The sequence below is a fragment of the Natator depressus genome, chromosome 1 (assembly GCF_965152275.1).
Source record: "Natator depressus isolate rNatDep1 chromosome 1, rNatDep2.hap1, whole genome shotgun sequence".
NCBI classification, from domain to species: Eukaryota; Metazoa; Chordata; order Testudines; family Cheloniidae; genus Natator; species Natator depressus.
The window spans coordinates 190,054,247-190,074,586 of record NC_134234.1 but is presented as its reverse complement, the minus strand read 5'-3'; the positions used below and the strand labels follow the sequence as shown (position 1 = coordinate 190,074,586).

At 40.1% G+C, this 20,340-nt stretch overlaps 1 long non-coding RNA gene across 1 annotated transcript in view; it reads left to right on the top strand.

Moving 5' to 3' along the window:
• LOC141984167 (uncharacterized) overlaps positions 1 to 20,340 on the top strand; it is a 225,282-nt gene that overhangs the window by 67,644 nt on the left and 137,298 nt on the right. The window contains exon 2 of the long non-coding RNA XR_012638673.1: positions 13,654 to 13,766. This is a non-coding gene — a long non-coding RNA (uncharacterized LOC141984167). The remainder of the gene's footprint in view (positions 1 to 13,653; positions 13,767 to 20,340) is intronic.

Sequence of the window (20,340 nt, the reverse complement as noted above, 5' to 3'; positions counted from 1 at the left end):
AGTCTGAACCAGATAAAGGATCTTTGAGCAAAAAAGAGGAATTTATCGATACAGTACACAGTTTAGAAAACAATATGTTCTTTGTTTTTCTGAAGCAAGACATTTTTTATATTTTGTCATGCAGGACATTTGACGTCTTTAAGTGTTTGAGATGTACAGAGATGAAAACGCAGTTAGATACCATCCAATGAGAAATCACAAAGCAGGAAAGTTTACAAAAACACTTAATCTGAACAAGTTTAGGACTTCATTATTTTTTTTAAATAAGACTTCAGATAACATTTTAATAACATAATAAAAAGCTTTCACGTGGGCACTTAAGATCTACAGTAGCTTTCTCCAGTAAAGACAGGTTTCAGAGTAGCAGCCACGTTAGTCTGTATTCGCAAAAAGAAAAGGAGTACTAGTGGCACCTTAGAGACTAACCAATTTATTTGAGCATAAAGTTTTGTTTTTTTTTTCATTTTAGCAGAAGTAGAAGGTAATTTCTATACTGAGGATAATAGTCGTTGAATACAGATTAGTTTTTTTCCTTATTTGATTACAGTTAATTAATGAACACTGACCTCAGAGTCAAGCATGCTGTGTATCAGACAGGAGGCCTGCAGATCATTCTGACACTTCCAACAGACTCTCCTAAAATTAAACAGGCTGTTTGAAGTTTGGATTCAGGGTAAACCTTCAATGGAGTTGTTACACAGCTCTGTATAAACATCACACAGCATGGGGTGCTAAACTGTTTGGTTAATTAGTTCAAGATCCCATCAACAGCAGTTTACCTCAAGATTTACAGGCAAAGCAGTGAAATTTGCAATTAGAGTGATTTTCTTCCTATTTGGTCTAATAGTTCTCTTGTACAGATGAGTCTCATAGATGTCTCTCCTGAGCCTCTCAGTACCATAATCACTGAGCATTCACCCATTCAGTTTAGTCTCCACAGGATATCAAAAGTTACAGCAAAGTGGTAGACTAATCCCAGTGAGTCTTGGAATGAAACAGGGGTTCCCTGAGGGCTTTAGGAGTGATTAAAGCATACACCTGTCTGCCCCTCTAATGAGGTCAGAAAATCTTTGATCATAATGGTCTGGTTTTGTCTTGTGTAATGTGCCTCCTGAAGATCTCAGAAAGGGTGGACCCTTCAATATGATGTGATCAAACAGAAGTTACTACAGCCTTCATTAACATTATTTACAAACCTGTAGTCACAGAACAGTTAATATTACATCAAAGCAAAGTCTATGGAAATTTATTTTACTACATGTTAGTTAACGATTTGTTCATGCTGCCAGAAATTTTCATTGTATCTACATTAGATAAAATTATCACAACCCTGCAAGGAGCCACTCTTCATGATTTTGGCCTGACTAATCTGCTAGCTCTGCATCTTTCTCTCCGAATCCAAAACTGCAATAAAAGGGGATCTTCCTCCCTGCCTTCTACAAACAAAATAGAGCCTGAGCCTGATGCAGTACAGCCATTAGTTGGGTTCCAACAGGTGGCTGCAGACACTGTTGGAATTAAATTTACAATTTCCATCCTACAGACCACCATGCCTGAGATTCAGAGTGCCCTGCAAGCTCTAACCAGATGGATGGGTGAAGCAGAAAACAATTTCTGAAGTGGAAGTTGATTTCAAGGAGAACAAAGTACAGGTTATGAAGAACTGGAATGATATCACAGCTATTAAGACCAAGCTAATTGATCTAGAAAGCTGCTCACAACAATGTAACAGCAGGCTTGTGGGTGTCCCTGAGGGAACAGAGAAAAGTAAACCCTCTGAATTTGTCCCTGAACTGATAACTAAGTTGTTGGATCTGTAGATTTTTGTTTTAAGTGGAATGGGCACATCAGGCCCTTGCTGACAAGCCAGCTTTGGGAGACTGGCCTAGAGCACTGATTGTGAAGATCTTGAAATTTATCTCTAGGGATCTTATAATGCAGAAATCCGGAGGAAATAAAGGAGCTGTTATGGGGAGAACCAGCATTTAAAATACTGCTTTTTCAAGATTAGGCCCATGATGTGGTTGTAAGGCAGGCAATTTTTACCCAAGTAAAACAACTGGCCAGGAAGATGAACTTGAAGTATTTTATTAAATACCCAGCAACACTCTATAATAAGAATGGTGAGATGATCGTATCATTCAGTTCCCCTCAGAAGGCAGAAAAATACCTCAAAAGTCTGCAAACTCCTCCCTCGCAAGAAGAGATATCAGTGGAATGATCCAACCCTATGGAATTTATCTATTGCTCTCTGACTTTTGTTATGGCTTTGTGATGCTGGCAAACCAGGTGCCAACTCCTGCCAACGTTCCCACATCTCAATGGAACACTGACAAATACATAGCTGGAATCAGTCTGGATCACCTGTGTGTTAGTATTGTTACAATAGATATGATGATGATAAGAATGTGTTTAGACTTTATTGAACGTTTATGAGTTGCTGCATGCATTAATATCACTCATAACCTCTGTATTCCATATTGTAAGGCACTATTTGTGCAGTTGTATTGTGCGCCTCTGAGATTATGTAAATCACCAGACACGAAAGAGACCTTAATTAGCATGAAGTTCTGATCTCCGAAACAAGATGTTACTTCCTGCCCACTGGGACAGGTCCATTGAAATTAGATGGACTATTGTGAGACATTAAAGAGGACAAAATCATAGACTATTAGGGTTGGAAGAGACCTCAGGAGGTCATCTAGTCCAATCTCCTGCTCAAAGCAGGACCAACACCAACTAAATCATCCCAGCCAAGGCTTTGTCAAACTGGGCCTTAAAAACCTTTAAGGATGGAGATTCCACCACCTCCCTAAGTGACATTGGTTGTCCATGAGGATGAGTCATAGAAGTAGATTCCACCCAGCTCAAAGCACATGGCAGGAGGGGAATAAAAACCCCAAACAGAAGGAACTGATTATCTCTATGCTGCTTGAACTCTGGGGACAATGTTTACTAGGTATAAACAAGAGATCCCCAGTGCTTAGCCTGGGTTAGCCCTAAAGTACTTACAGAGTTTGCTTATTATAGAAGCTTCTATCACTTTTTGAAATTTAAGATTGTAACTTTTGTGAACATATATTTACCTTCTTTAACCTTGTAATTAACTTTCATTTCCTTTTCTGACTTAATAAATCTTTACAAGCATTGTCTTTTGTATGAAATCTAAGGTGCAACTGACTGGGGTAAGTGATGAGTCCTTTGAATATTGCTGTGATTCTTGGTGTAAGGGACCATCTATCACAAAGATGGGCTCATATGGCTGGCAAGATAGATTGGAGTACCCAAGGGGACTGTCTGTGACTCCATGTTTAGGCTATTCTAATGCCTCTGGCTTTTACATTTGATAATTGGTTGGTGAAGTCTACATATAGAACTCACAATCAATAGGGGGTTTGGGCCCTGTTGCTGCTCTATGCAAGTTGATAGGAGCTAGGTGATATTAATAAGTTAATTCCTTCTCTCTCTCTCATTGCCATTAAAGAGTTATCATTAATTTACTGCCTGTTGTTGGGAAAGAAGCATCAATGTGAAAAAAAAATCTATCATTTGATTAGTTATGTATATTTATCACTGCTTTGTGAGATGGTGCTTCATTATAGACTAAAATATCCAAGTTCTATTGGTAATAGATGACTTCTGTAGTTGTAACATTTGGCACCCCAGGGCCAGTGAGGATCTCCAAGTTTCACTTTATTTAGCCACCCCCTCTGCATGTCAACTGTGTACATTTGGACTGTTAAAACAGATTCTTCTTTGTGATTATATGGCACTAATGTGATTTCTCTCTCCCACATCTTTTCCGTTTTGTTTTTTTCCCCCACTTAATTCCTCGGTCTGCCTTCTCCCAGGCTGGCAATTTCCTTCCTATTCCTGTAGAACATGTACTGGGAAGTGATACCCTCACCCCGGAATTATATAACTTTTGCTATTTAGATATGCAAGAACTGTATGCTGCTCAAGAAAATTTGCAATTTCTCATTTATTCACAAATGAGACTATATATTTTATCTGCTATATTTTAACAATGATGGCTCCAATAATTAGCTGTCTCCTGGAATATGAGAGTTAATAACCCCATTACAAGAAAAAAAAATACTTGCTGCTTATTTTTTTTTTTTTAAGTGACAGTGTGATGCTCCAGGAGACACATCCGACAGGACTTGAAGCTTGTAAACTGAATAGAGATTAGGTAGGCCTCAAGTTTGAGTTGCTTTAATTCTAAAGCAAGGGACAATGCTCTACTAATATGTAAAATGTTGAATGTTAATTTTCTAAGCACAAGGTCTCACAGTGAGGCAGATTTACTGAAATTGGCAGTTCTATAATCATTTCTTCCACGCTCTACAGGTCAAGCCAAAATGATTCCACATTTTTTCATAACTAAAATGACATGGGTAACCGTTCTATTATTGTAGCTGGAGATTTTAATGAAAGTGTAGACTCAGTCCTTGATAAATCTTCTCAATCTCAGTATAAAACAGTAATACTCATCAGGTACTTCATACATAAATGGCTGATTTAGGCTTACAAATATGTGTGGAGATTGGGTAATCCTACAGATAAAGATTATGGTTTTTGTTTTTTCTGAAGCTCATTCAGCTTGGATTATTTCTTAGTGTCACTAGACTTAGACTCATAGACTTTAAGGCCAGAAGGGACCATCATGATTATCTACTCTGACCTCCTGCACATTCCAGGCCACAGGTTCTCACCCACCCACTCCTGTAATAGACCCATAACTTTTGCATGAGTTACTGAAGTCCTCAAAGCATGATTTAAAGACTTCAAGTTACAGAGAATTCACCATTTACACAAGTTTAAACCTACAGGTGAACGTGCCCCATGTTGCAGAGGAGGGGGTGAAATACTCCTAGGCTCAACTTAGAGCCCTCCTCCTGTAGTGTCCCATCCCCAGTCATTGGAGATATTTGCTGCTAGCAGTGGCAGATAGGCTACATGCTACTGTAGGCAGCCTCATCATACCATCGCCTCCATAAACTTATCAAGCTCAGTCTGGAAGCCGGTTAGGTTTTTTGCCTGCACTGCTCCCCTCGGAAGGCTGTTCCAGAATTTCACTCCTCTGATGGTTAGAAACCTTCATCTAATTTCAAGCCTAAACTTGTTGATGACTAGTTTATATCCATTTGTTCTTAAGTTAAACACCAATGTGGACATCAATAACTCCTCTCTCTCACTGGGTATTTATCCCTCTGATATTTATAGACAGCAATCATATTTCCCCTCAGCCTTTTTTTGCTTAGGCTAAACAAGCGAAGCTCTTTGAGTCTTCTCTTATAACATAGGTTTTCCATTGCTGGGATCATCCTAGTTGCTCTTCTCTGCAGGTGTTCCAGACTGAATTCATCTTTCTTAAACCTGGGAGACCAGAATTGCACACACTGTTCTAATTTTGTCACTGATTGTGGTATGGGAGCTATTGTTATATCTGATCATGCTCCAATGCAAGTGCCTTTAAAGGGCTCCATGGTACGCATCCCCACTAAAATGTAGCTATGAAGCACTTCTCTGCTGTTTCATACATCATTTGTAAACTCTACCAAGCAGCAATTAGAATTTTTTTAAAAACTAATGCCCCAACTGCCTCATCAGCTGCCACGCTTTGGGAAGCCTTTTAATCCTTCACCAGTGGTCAGATCTCTCTTATGCCAACTTAAAAAAAAATGGAGAGTATACAGAACTGATACCCTTCTGAAGGAAATAAAGGTCTTGGCTGTAGACTATGCTTCTGTTCCCTCCGCAGAGATATTCAGAACCCTCCATCTAAGATATGAAATCAAAAAGCTTCTGTCCCAAAAGACTGAGTTTGCTTTATTCTGTTTGAAGCAAAACTGGGATTCTGGTGAGAGAGTTAGCAAGCTGTTGGCATGCAGACTCAAGCAAAAGGCTAACAGAAATAAGGTTGTGGGCATACTATTTGCAAATGACAACAACTTGTTTACAACAGTCAGATATTAATAAACAATTTCAACAGTTTTATGCAATACTATATTTAGCTGAAGCCATAATCAGCAAAGAAGCCCTAGATAACTTTTAGTTGATTGTCTCTGCCACAGATCTGACTCTTGGAAGCAACTTTTAGATGCACCTCTAGAAATAAAGCAGCTGACTCAGACTATAAGAGAAATGAAGGTTGAAAGAGACCCCGAGGGTAGATAGATTCCCAACCGAGTTTTACAAAAAATTCTTGAAACAAAAAACTAGATTCTTAAATACGTTTAATGAGGCCAGAAGTGAGAAAACTCTCCTGCCTATTTTAAGAGAAGCTGTAATTTTAGTTATTCCTAAACCTGGAAAAGATCGTGGACTATGTAGTAATTGCAGACCAATTTCTTTAATCAGTTGCGACACTATGATTTTGGCTAAAGCTCTTGCTATGTGATTGGATAAAATTCTGTCACACGTTGTACTCATAAATCAATTAGGCTTCCTTCATAATAGACATGGCTCCGATAATTTGTTTCAACTGATTGATATTACTGCCTCTTCAAAAGAGTCTAAGGAACCCTTCGTTGTCATTTCTCTAGGCGCCAAAAAGGCCTTTGACTGCATAGCCTAGGACTATCTTTGTCATGGGTTAGCAAAGTTTGGATTTGATAAACAATTTATTGCTTGGATTAAGCTTTTATACTCTAACTTGACTTGCAGTGTAATTACTAATGGTATAATTTCCACCCCATTTCCATTACAGAGATATACAAGGCAGGGCTGCTCCTTTCACCTCTTCTGTTTGATTTAGCTCTAGAACCTTTAGCCATTGCCTTCTGAGCAAATCAACATATTAATGGCATGAGGGTGGGCCAAAGAGTACAAAATTATGCTGTATGCAAATGCTCTTATATTTTTATCTGAGCCTGATGTTATGATTCCTAACCTATTAACTACTGTTAATAAGTTTTGATTCCTCAGGCTATAACATTAATTGGGGATAAATCAGAAATCTTAAGCATTAACAAATGTACTCAAAAAGGCCTTTTCTCAAATTGGGACATTACATGGCCATCCTCTTATATGAATATGTGGAATACCACTTCCCAAAAATATTCAGGACATCCCTAAGATAAATATAAAACCAATTATTGCCTAAGTGGTTAACCATTTGGGGAGATGGAGTTCATTAAACCTCAGTTTGTGGGGTAAAATTAATATACTGAAAATACATGTCCATCCCAGAATTTTGTCTGTCCAGAGGGGTCTCCCTATTTGTATTCCTCAGACATCTTTTAAGAAATTCAATAATATCTTCAGAACATTCCTTTGTGGCATAGGTAAGAAACCCAGTCTGGCTCTCAAAAAATTACAGCTCCCCCTATCTCTGGAAGGATTTAGTTTTTCCAACTTGGAAAATCATCATCTCTTTTTTGTTAAGTCAGGCATCTTTGTGGCTGTTAGATATCACCACACAGACCCCCCACCTTGAGTTCAGATTGACTAAGAATTGGTTTACCTTCTCCATCCTTCAGGCATTGTAGGATCAAATTATTATAGATTTGATGGCTTCAGCTCCCACAATAAGGGCTCGTAGGTAAGCTTGGCGAGAAAGTTCTACTTCCATACTTCCACACAGAAGTGGTCCTATGGAGCAATTCTATCTCTAAAATTGGTGGCAAACATAGCTGCTGACCCGTGGGTGCTCCGGGGCTGGAGTATCTAAGGGGGAAAAAATGGTGGGTGCTGAGCACCCACCGGCAACCCCCCTACCAGAACCTCCCCTTCCCCCCAGCACCTCCTGCTCACTGGTGGGCCCTGCCGATCAGTGCCTCCCCCTCCCTCCCAGCGCCTACCAATGAGCTGTTTTGCAGCATCAGGAGGCGCTGATGGGAGGAGTGAGGGTGCAGTGAGCTCAGGGAAAGAGGAAGAACTGGGCAGGGAAGAGGTGGACTGGGGGCAAGAAGGGACGGGATGGGGTGGGGGAGGGGTGGGAACAAGCAGGGTGGGGGTGGGGCCTTGGGGGAAGGGATGGAGTGGGGGCGGGGCCTGGGCAGTGCCAGGGCAGGGCCAGGGGCAGCACTCCCCGTCTGATTAGAAACTCTATGCCTATGGTGGCAAAACCTTGATGTGGAGAAATTGGATGGACAGAAATTATGACAGCTAATTGACAGTGATAAATTCAAACCATTGTAGATCTTCAGCAACAATTTGGTTTGCCCTGCTCTGGAGTATCTATATATCTCCAGTTAAACCATTCACTTATGAACATATTTGGATTTGATATATTGGGAGTTCCAGAACTTTTTTTATTTTGGAGAAAACTTCCTAGATTTACATGGCCAGCAGTATCCTTTTACAATTTTCTGGCCCCCCAAAATTGGCTAGAGATTGATAATTGGAGAGTTGCTTGGAATAGAAATTTGGATAACAACTCTCTCTGACACGACGGAATACAAATGTTTCTAATGTGAAAAAAAGCACCTATAGACTTGAGACTATAGCTTATTCACCAAAAGAAGTTTTTAAAATATACTGGTACCCACATAGGCTAATGATAACAGATATCTTGACTGCCGTTGGAAATATAACTCCTTTGGTTCTATGTTAGCTCATATGTTTTGGAAGTTCCACTTTGTCAAGAATTTCTGGCATGGGGAGGTCAAAGTGCCAATTTGATATTGGAAGCTAAATTGGAGCCCTCCTACTTAAGTTTCATTCTCAGATATATTCCCGATACTTGGAACCACTCTGCCTTGTTCATAGGTAATCTTCCATATGTAGTTTTGGTTGCTAAGCATGAATCTTGCAAAAATGGAAAAGTCAATCCCCACCAAATATTGATGCCTGGTTCAGTGATATGGCTGATCTCACAGCTAACAAATGACTGACATTCCACAGAAAAGGAATGCCTGAAAATTTCAAAGCAGTTTGGGCTGAATTTTTAGAGGTCTACGATTAACATAGACCCTGACGATAAATGTGCTGCTTTCCCTCTGCCCACTTTGTCCTAACCCGCTATTTATTTTGTGTATTATGATTAATCTGGTATTTTGGTATGTTTGTTGTATTTGAGAAAATAAATAAATAAGCAGACAGTAACATATTCATAACCTCCCTCCAAAAATTGTTACTATTAGAGAGGCCTGAATCAGGTCCCCCGTATAAGACACAACTGCCAATCTTGTGGTCAGTGACAAATTTTAAAATTTGGAGCTTGAGTCTTTCTTTAGTAAATATAATCTCTATCTTAGATACGGTCAGCCAGAGAGGTTCAGTGACTAGCCCAAGGCCATATAGCACATCCGTGGCAGAGCCAGGATTTTAACTCAAGTCTGAAGTACCTTTATCAAATGAAGTTATGTTACAGATTAGTGTGAAGAAAAAACATCACCACATCCCAACAAGAGTAGTTATAGTATATGGTCTGGAAAGAGAAATTATTTATCAAGGAGGTTTCTCAGCTATTGTTTTACTGATTCTATGAATCTCCACTTCTCCTTACAGCTAGCTGGAAGGTTTCAGGGCATCATATGTGGGCCCATCTGTTTACATGAATGCTAGGGCTGAGCAATTAAGACAACAGCATCTTCCACCTACTTGGCTCAAAGCCATTGAGTGGAATTAATTATACTTATTAACCCCAATTTTAAATCAAGTATCTTGCATAAATGAGAGATATTCCCCTCAGGAGTAGTTAACTAAAGATCCATCCCTTCATACCTAATATTGACTGTATGTACAAAAATTATAGTTAATAAAAAATAGGAGGAAGAGTAAAACAGTGTTACAGTATTTATGAAAAATGTGGATTTCTTTACAGCAACGTTGCTCTTGCACACAAAAAATGGAATCCCAGTTAGAAACTTGTAGGTAGTTTTGATGGTATTTCTACTTGCCATATAAAGAACAACAATTATTTAACATTAGTCCCACCAAAGATCACTAAGGCATTCTATCCATCCACATCCTAAGGTGATGTGTGTGTGTGTGTGTGAGAGAGAGAGTATTCTTTCTGCCATTATGGTAATATCAGGGTGAATAGGTTTTGTCCATGCCAGTAAGTTTTTATGGTATTTTTCTGAGGCTTTGTCCACAGCAGTGAAAATAATAGCCTCAATCCTACCAGAAGCTTCATATGCAGTTATGAACATGACTTTTTTAGAAAAGAATTTGATCTTATTTAAAAGCTTCAGGTGATGGAGAAATTACAACATCCCTTTGTAATACATTCCATGGGTTACTGGCCTTCACCTTAAAACTAGACAATTTCTACTACCACTTGATTTTGTGTACCTGTAGTATGCTAGATTAAAGAGCTGTCTAGTATCAGACCTTCTTCTCCCCTCCAACCCCCCACACCCAGCTCTAATAGAGGCAAATTATAGATCATGAGGAAGTCATATTTTAACTCTTTCTTCAGTAAGCTAAATAGATTCAATTCCTTTCATAACATGTATTTTCTAGACCACATATACGGGCAGCTCTTCTCAGAACCCTCTCCAGTTTCTCAATATTCTCTTTAAAGCGTTGACACCAACACTGGACATGGTATTCCAGTCGCAGTCTCACCAATGCGCCATAGAAAGTGGTAATATCACTTCCCTATTTGTGCTTCATAGGCCTGTTAAAAACACCCAAATATTATAACAGTAGTCTTAGCCAGTGGGACATACATCACATCTCATCTACTATGACCTTTATGTCCTTATAATATTGTATGCTTGCCTCTTGCCAAGGGGCAAAGAAATCCACATTTGAGATCTGTAATTGCCAGCAGTCACTCCCACATCAGAGTATCCAATGGCCTGCCAACCAAGGGCTACTACATCCATTCTTATGGATGCATTTATATGGGTGGGGGAAGCCAGTAGGGAAGAGAAGAAAAAAACCTATCTGTTCCCTGCTGCATACTCAAAAGGGTCAGCATAAACAAAAAAACAAAAAAGTCCACAAACAATCTTCAGTGAGGTAGTTCAAACACTCAGAGCTCTTGCACAAAACCAGACTTATGAAGAAGGGATTGATTACTTATTTAGTAAGTTTTATTTTGCTAAAAAGGGAATAACTTCCTGAGGTTCTCCCCACCCACTCTTTAACTTACTTCGATGACTACAGGCATCCTGAATAGTGTCTTCAGAAACAATTACAGCTCTAAAGTGCTATTAATGGGCATTAAAAAAAATACAGTGATAAGGTGTGTGTGTTTTTATGTAACTACAGCTGAGTATGATATTAAATATAAAGTTAGGATGCAATAAAAAGCTCCTATAGAGCAGAATAGAATAGAGATTGCTTCCCTGTATTGTTTAAATTGATATTTCACCACTATTAATCTTTGGTTAATAATTAGGTACAGAATGTCCCTGTTCGACGAGATAGTCCTAGCATAGAGCTCACTGATCATTCTTGTTTGATGTGTGTTTTTATTGTCTGAGTCTGGTATTGTATTTGTTTACCGTATTAACAAATAAAATGCTGAAAATTATTGGCTGTACTTCAGTGAATTTCTTTAAAGGGTAGTCAAAGACATTTGACTATGTTCCTCTGCAATAACGAAACACACAGATTGTTAGCATATGGTATTTTTACATGTGCTCGTGGATTTTTTTTACTCCTACCTTAACATAAAAGTTATAGAATAATGTAGCTAGTAGATACATATAATACCAAGGCAATATAAACTTTAAGATAAAATTGAGGTTATGGAGCTTGCACATTTTTAACTGATAGACATTTTGTACAAGTGTAGGTCCCAGTGTTGTAATCTGATCCCACTGATTTCAATGGGGCTCCGTAGAAGTTCAAGGGTCCATGCACATGGACTGGAGTGCAGGATAGGGGCTGGCCATACTTCATATGACTAAATCACTATTGATATGTTGACTTTGGATTAACTATTCAAGTAAGTAGAAGGAACAGATAGTATATTGATCTTATTGACAATACATGACCTGATTCTAAGAGGAGTCTGCCCTTGCAGTTCCCACTACAGTCATCAAGGAGGATCAGACCCACATTTAATAATATGGAACTAAATTTGCTTTATTAAAATTTCAGTGTGTGAAACAAGCTACATAACAGATTAGAAAGCATAAATACAGCAATATTCAATTACCTGTAATTTTTACATTAGGCAAGTATTAATGTAACAAACACATAACAAATCACCAGTGCCTGAAAAAAAGATCAAATCAAATTGGATGAATAATTCCAGTTGTCATAATTACAAAATTAGACCATTAAAAAACCCTCCAGAAAGACATGGTCTTAAAGTGCTTTGTTAATAGTGTTGTGCCATGTGTTCAAATGTGATTAAGTCTGAAATGCTGCTTGTGTGAGTGGAGCGAACAAAACAGCAGGGCAGATCTTTTTACACATTGCTTTCTCAGAGTTACGAACTGACCAGTCAACCACACACCTCATTTAGAACCAGAAGTATGCAATCAGGCAGCAGCAGAGACCCCAAAAAAGCAAATAAGTGTTAAACATAAACTACTAAAATAAAGGGAAAGCAGCATTTTTCTGCTGCATAGTAAAGTTTCAAACTGTATTAAGTCAATGGTTGATGTTCAGTTGTAAGTTTTTGAAAGAACAACCATAATGTTTTGTTCAAAATTACAAACATTTCAGAGTTACAAACAACCTCCATTCCCGAGGTGTTCGTAACTCTGAGGTTCTACTGTACTACAATGGCAGTGAAAGCTTCAGAACTGAAGCTCATAGGAATATGACCCAGCACACTTTTTCTTTAGTGTTTTCTGAAAGGCAGGGTGGCTCTCTGATGATTCACTGATAGTCAGGCTCTCAATTCAGTGTCAGAGTCTCAGCTCTGCCACTAAGTGGCCTGCCAAGATACTTCAGGATAGAACCCCTCTTGTACTAGAGTAATCAGAGCCAGGGAAGGGCATACATGTCTTCTGACTAGCTTTCCACTCACTCCTTTGTTCCTTAACTCAAGTGCCCTGCAGTGCAAGTTAGAGCAGTCTCATATCCACTCTAACTAGGACCGGTAAATAACAGCTCCCAAGGAACTTCTGAGAGTCAGTATCAGAGCACATTTATGCACCATCTTCCTCCCTTCCTGCCTCTCATGTACTCTCTGTCCATCCCTCCAGTTTAACTCAAAATCCTTCTCATACTGGCGAGTGGCGAGCAAAGGGGTTCACTAGCTGTCCATTAACTGATGCTCCCTTAAAGTCCTGTTCCTGGACTTGAAGCCAAGGCTCTAGCTCTTATCCTCCTTATGTCCATTTAGCCTTCTGTCAGTGGGGATAAAGGTATTTGTCTTTCTGTGTAAAGTACTGAGACCACAGATTAAAATCCCAAACATTACTATGTGAAGAGGTAAACTCAACAGTTGCCGGAAACAGATTCGATTGATACATGTGAAAATTTGACGGTTGAGAACCACAATACTTTCTCTGGAAAATGCAATCTAAAATTGACTTGCTGTAAACACGGTAAAAGAAAAAGGGTGTGGGGCTTTGATTGTAGTGTATGTATATGGAAGGCAGAGCTGAAGTAGGTGTTGACAGTGGTCGCTGGATGGAACCAGTATGGTGCAAAGGACCAGTTCTCCAAAAGTTACAGCTGCAAGAACCCTCATCTTCAATGGCAGTATACCTGTGAGTAACTCTGTAGGATCAGACTCCAGCATGGAAAGTTGTTTACCTTGCTTCTCAGAACATTCTCTTTCAACAGTCAGACCTCAATGGCAGGGAAGGAGCGGTTTGGTCCATCTCCAAGGCTAGGATAAAGTAGAAGAGCCCAGCAGTTCCAAGCCTGACAATCTTCAGGAAAAAACAAGATTACAGGTAAGGAAACCAGTGTTACCATACTTGGAGATATCCAAGGGGTGATGTCTACATGAAAGTAATTAATGAGTTAGCCAACACATTTGAACATGATAGCCTAGACACTCCACAAATGTTTGTTCAGAGAGATGTATGGTAGCTAGCTGGTATTAACTGGCAGCTAGCTCACTCAGGTTAAGAAGCTCAAGTTTAGAAATCCCCTCAGACAGGACAGAATGGAGTCTCTCCGACACACACACGAGTTTTTAGACACATCAAGAATATTCTTTAGTGAACATTACCAAAACCTGTAAAAGAAATCTAAGAGGTCAGAGACCTTCCAGACTGTGTCCATTTACCAAAGGAGATCACAGATTAACAGCGACAGTGTGATCTGTGCTATACACAGGTCTAAAAACCCAGACTGGTTAGGATGTTTGGAGGTAGGTTATTTCCTTACACACAAAAAACTGCTAGGAGTATTATATATTCAGTGGCAACAGGGTCAAGCCCCGTGAAGGACAAATCCAGTAGTCTTTACCAAGGCCAAAAACCTCCAGAGATTGTTGCAGCTCCGCTGCAGTTTATTTACTCCCCCACCCCAACTTTTATCTGCACCCTAATGCCAATTTAACATTTTCTGAAGTTTTATGGTAATCTCTAGGAACGGTACAGATAAGACAGTCTAATACTAAGTGTCAGTTACTAGTGATCAAAACAATTTCCTCAAATAACTCAGACATGTGAAATTGGCAGAATCTTCCCCAGGGTACGGAAGTGAATTGAGCAGGTAGTATGCTCACATTCTAGGGTTTTAGAGACCTCTGGCTGTATCTTATGTCTTGTTAAGCTTCCCAGAAGCCTGATTATTTCATAAAACAGTAAGGGACTGAGAGGCTTTTTTTCAGAAAGGCATTTAATATCTTATTTTAGGAATTCTATTGACATTTTTATTAGATAATATCATAGCCACGCAGACTTTTACTAAAACATTTGAGGATTTCAACCGTTAGGTCATTAAGCTAACGTTCAGGATAAATTGTGTTTAGTTTTGTATATTAGAAGGTAGGGCCATTTCTCTTTAATACAATATATATATTTCCTTAATTAAGCTTCACAGTTCTGCTTTGTTTTTAACTCTACCATATTTGTGTCTCAAGGAAGACTTTATAGGCAGTGCATACTATATTTAAGATTGTACAATATTTCCCATATCAGACCCTGATTTCAGTTGTTTCTAACTTTGAAATTCCCTCGATCAGGCATCCATCTCAGGATGAATGTTTTTTGGCAAGTTTCAGCACTTTAGCCATTTCCAAGAACAAGATTAGAGGAGACTATGTCATTTTGCCCATGTTAAAAAAAGCCACTCGGTCACTGAAGCTCTAACACCACCATGTTTTGAAGGCACGGGCATGAAATTTGCTAGGCAGGGTGGTGTGGTAAGGGAAGTGGTGTCACCCTGGTGTGCATTTTGCTGTTCCTCCAGTGTAACTCTTTCTGCCCAGTCTCCTCTAGACCATCCCTTTCCAGGGCTCCTTGCCCCAGTTCCATTGTCCTCTCCTAGCCAGTCCCAGTCTCCACAGCAGCTTCTTATTCTATTCCTTTCTCTGCCATGCTCCAGCTCTCTCCCCACTGCCTGATTCCTCATCCTATCTGTCTCTCTTCCAACCATCTTGGCCTCTGGTGGCATAAACCATCCACCCACAGTCCCCATCCCTATTGGCTCCCACTTCCAATCTTCCTCCCCAGGCTCCTCCTCCTTCCCTAGTGCCCAGCTCACCCACTTCCCAGCTGCTTGTCCCAACAAGTTCCAGTTCACCCCTGCCCCAATTCCTCATCAGACCTGTCTCCCTCCCCACTTCCCAATCCCACTCCTTAGCTCCCTATCTTCTCTACCCCTCACCCAGCCTCCAGACCCTTTTTCTCCACACCATCCTTCAGCTCTTTCTCCTGAAATACTCCTCCCTCGGTCTAGCTCTTGTCCACTCTTGCATTTGGCTCCTCCATGCTGGCTAAACCCAAAAGGCTTCCAGTGCTGATATCAGGTGTCTGGACCCTGCATCCACCTGGCCCAGAGAAGCAATTACAAGGGAAATCCTACTTAGTCTTGAGCTGGAGCAAAGCCAGAATCTATGGCAGAAGGACTCTAAGCATGTGAAGACTGATTTTTCAGAGGATTATAACTTGGCCAAATTGGAACAGATTTTCACAGGGACAGCAAAAGGCACATGCCTGAAGAAAAGGCAACAAATATGATAAATTTCAAGTCCTTGTTCCAAAGCATGGACATGGTGGAGCTTTTCAAAGAAAAGGCTGCTAAAATATTTTTTTAATGGGCAAAACAAGGTATTTTTCTCTAACTTTGTTCTCAGAAATGACTAAGCCTTTTGGAAAACTTCAGCCAAAAACACATTCAGCGTAAAGCACCTGGCATGTGAAATTTTAGCCCAGAGAGTTAACGTTTGGCAAAGGTATAAGCATAGCTGTGCAATTAACTGATTTTTTTTGGCTTTCGGGTGGGGGGAGTGTTTGCTTCAGGCAGAGTTTAGGAAACGGTGGTCTAGATTAAATGATAAAGGTAGGGGAATAAGTTATTGAAACAGTTTGCTGTCAAACTGGGAAGACATAACTAGTGGGGTCCCAGAGGGATCTGTCCTGGGTCTAGTACTATGCAAGGTTTTCATTAATGACTTGGATAGTGGACTGGAGAGAATGCTTATACAATTTGTGGATGACACCAAGCTGGGAAGATAAACGGAGGGGCTCCACCAAGTCCCCTCCAGACACTACTTCTAGCTGTTTATAATGTCATTTCCATGCCTCCCCATTCATAGCATAGGAGGGGTTCTCTAGGCAAAACAAAGAGTAAGGTCTTTTCTCCTCTTTCCCTTATGAGAGGGGGGAGTCCCAGTGAAAAAAAAAGGCAACAATGGCCTGGCTCTTAGGCCATCTATCAGGATTCAGCTTTTTAGGCTTTGCCTATTAACAAATCTACAGTCACTTATTAGGGTCTACCTCTAGCCCCTCCTCTTGGGGAAGTTGGTCTATGCAGTTTTGGGAGCAATGAGACCAGCAGTTCTCCCTCTTTACTGATCTCTCTCTGCTCACAAATCTTTGAGGTGTGAGAAACCTTCTCCTGTACACTACCCACTTCCTGTGGCAGGTTGTCCCTCTTTAAGCACCTCACCTCCAGGCAGAGCAAGCTTTACAGGTGCACCTCATTACTGCTAAACAGGCCCACCAGAGCTCATTCATCTCCTCTCTACTATAGTGAGGGTGTGCCCCTTCACAGAGGAATTGCAAGCACTTTGGAGGATAGGATTAGAACTGAAAATAACCTTAACAAGTTGGAAATCAACACAGTGAAATTCAGAGACAAGGGCAAAGTACTATACTATACATATGGCTACACTTACTGCAGCGTGTACAGTGTGAGCACGCCATATATAGCTACGTACCCCAGTGAAAGACTCCAGATGGGGGAGGTAGTGGGGAAAGACTCCAATGGGGTGAAGCTGCTGGAGCCTTTCCCTGAGGTGGGAGAATTTCCCAGCTGCCTCCCCATGGCCAGAGCCTTTCATATTGGTGGGAAAAGGTACTAACACTGCTAAAAACTAGCAATGTAGACATGAGAGGCCCTGCCTGGAGATGCAGAGAGCCTGTAGAGGGTACATAGCCTGGGGTTCAGGCATATAGGGCACTCCACTCTACTCACCTTAGCCACGCCTCACTGTTTACACCCTGTCTCATTATACCCATGCTAGGTGGGCATGCAGTGTCTGTACTCTACGCACCCCCATAAACAGAGACATACCTTTCGGAAAGAAAAAAAAAATCAAATGCACAACTACAAAATGGGGAATAACTGGCTAGGTGGTAGTACTGCTGAAAAAGATCTGGGGCTTACAGTGGATCACAAATTGAATATGAGTCAGTGTGATGCAATTGTGAAAAAGGCTAATGTCATTTTAGGGTGTATTAATAGGAGTGTCAGAGGTAAGACACAGGAGGTAATTGTCCCACTCTACTCAGCCCTGGTGAGACCTCAGGTGGCATCTGGGGGCCACACTTTAGGGAAGAGAAAAACAAATTGGAGACAGTTCAGAGAAGAGCAACAAAAATGATCAAAGGTTTACAAAACCTAACCCATAAGGAAAGGTTAAAAAAACTGGATATGTTAAGTCTTGAGAAAAGACAACGGAGGGGGGACCTGACAACAGTCTTCAGATATGTGAAGGGCTGTTACAAAGAGGATGGTGATAGACTGTTCTTCATGTTTACTGAAGGTAGGATGAGAAAGAATAGGCTTAATATGCAGCAAGGGAGATTTAGGTTAGATATTACGAAAAGTTTTTTAACTAGAAGGCCAGTTAAGCTCTGGGATAGGAGTCCAAGAGAGGTTGTGGAAGTCCCATCTTTGGAGGTTTTTAAGAACAAGGGGGACAAACACCTAAAAGGGATGGTCTAGGTTTACTTGGCCCTGCCTCAGTGCAGAGGGCTAGACAGGATGACCTTTCGAGGTCATATTCCAGCCCTACAGTTCTAGGATTCTATAAAATATTTCACTTTTATTTTTTTAATGAATTTAAAGCAAAATTGGAACTAAAAGTTATTTTGACTAACAAAGAAATCATAGTGTTTCATTTTCTGAAAGTGTCAAATGAAAATATTTAGATTTTTTTAAAAAGAATTCCCAGACCAAAACACCTTGGTTAACTTAATAATTTCATAAAATATTTTGTTGAAGCAGAAAACAGTTTTGGCTGAAAAATTTTACCCAGTTCTAGTTATGAGAAACTAAAAACACATTTGATAAGGGAAACATCAGGAAACCTTGAAAAGAATGGTTGGTAGCACCAGCTATAATTTAAGAAACATACCCAATTTTGCACATCAAGTCAGTGACAGAGTTGGGAACAGAATTCAAGACTCCTGCTGGCCAGTCCCCGGCTCTCCTCTGTAGGCCCTCTCCAGGAAAGAAACCTTTATAACTGCCATCCTCATGAATCCATGTTGCCAGTAAGTCATAATAAATCATTATCAACAAAAATGTTCTCCAAAATCTCTGAAGCATGTAACTCAGTACTCATTAAGAGACAAAAATAAATTCCTCTTATACCAGAAATTTTCCTTGCTAGCTCGAGCCCAAACTTTTATGGATTGTGTAAGCTTTGCCACAGAAGCCCAATAGTTATTGTAGTTTAGTGACAGGATTCAGAGTAGCAGCCGTGTTAGTCTGTATCCGCAAAGAGAAAAAGGAGTACTTGTGGCACCTTAGAGACACAAGTACTCCTTTTCTTTTTGTAGTTTAGTGATTACGATTAGTCATTGTCTGTCTTTAAAGGAGGTTTATATGGAAGGGATATGTGGATAACAAGTAATTACAGAGGAAAATGTATTTTATATTGAGCTTTAGTTCTTGCATGCAGCTGAAGAAAATCATTGTGTAAAGTTAAACAATTATATTACATGATACAAGTCAAAATGCACACGAGTTACAAAACAATTCAAACAAACAACCCCCTCCCATCCACATGTGAAAGACAATGCACCAGCTGGTTTAATCTGCTAGTTGGGGATAAAACAAATCCATTACCTTTAATGCATTTAACAATGTGAGCTCTTCCACCATCCTATAACATGTTATATACAAGTTACAGTTTATTCCTAAATTGATGTGTACACACAAATGTAAGCAATTACATTGTCAGTATTCCAGTAGACCATAATTAGCAGTTCACATTAGTAACACCCTGAGTTCTCTCTCATTCTGGGCCTGTAATTAGTATAATTAAGATAATATTTCAATTACAAGGGTTGAATCTCTTATCCTACATAATGGGAGACTGAGTACATTTTAGAGTGGTTGTCCTTTTAAAAGCCAATCAAATTGATCCATTTAGTCAGGATCCCCCCCCTGTTTTACCAATGGCCTGACATGTCATGGAAGGTATGGATTTTTGCCTTGCAAGAAGCCCATCTCTTCTAAATATGAGTTAGTCTGGAGCAAAAGGCTATTAGATAGGAAATGTGCATAATTACCAGTGGAATGGAAGGATTTATGGTCTGATCCTGCCAGCCGCAAGATATCCTCAACACTAATCAACTAAAGGGAGCTGAGGGTACTCAGCACTGTGCAGCTGCAGCACTTCCCTCTTGAGTTTCTCTCCTGGTGTGCCTTCTCATTTTCAGAGAGCAGCTGCGAACAACATACAGGTTTGGCACCTCTCTTCCATTTTTGCTTTGTTTTCTATCCCCCACATTTTTGCTAAGCAATGCAGCATGACTGTGGATTTGTTTTTCTCTTCTCTAATCAGCAAGAATATTATTTTTGCTCTCTTACTTCCCATCTTATAAGGATAAAAGTCTTTTCATTTGAAGTTTGACACAAATAACTAGCCCCTCCAAAAAAGGGAGCTGGGCCTAGTGCACCTGGGACTGATTATATGCTGTCCAGTAGACCTTAAGGGAAGGCATCTGGGCTTTATAAAGAAGGAGACAGCTGCAGGCAGGTCTTCGGTTGATGCTTGCAGTTGCTGTAGGAAGTAAAAAGGCTCCTGGAGGGCCTTCAGTCAGGGCAGAAAGGCCTGTA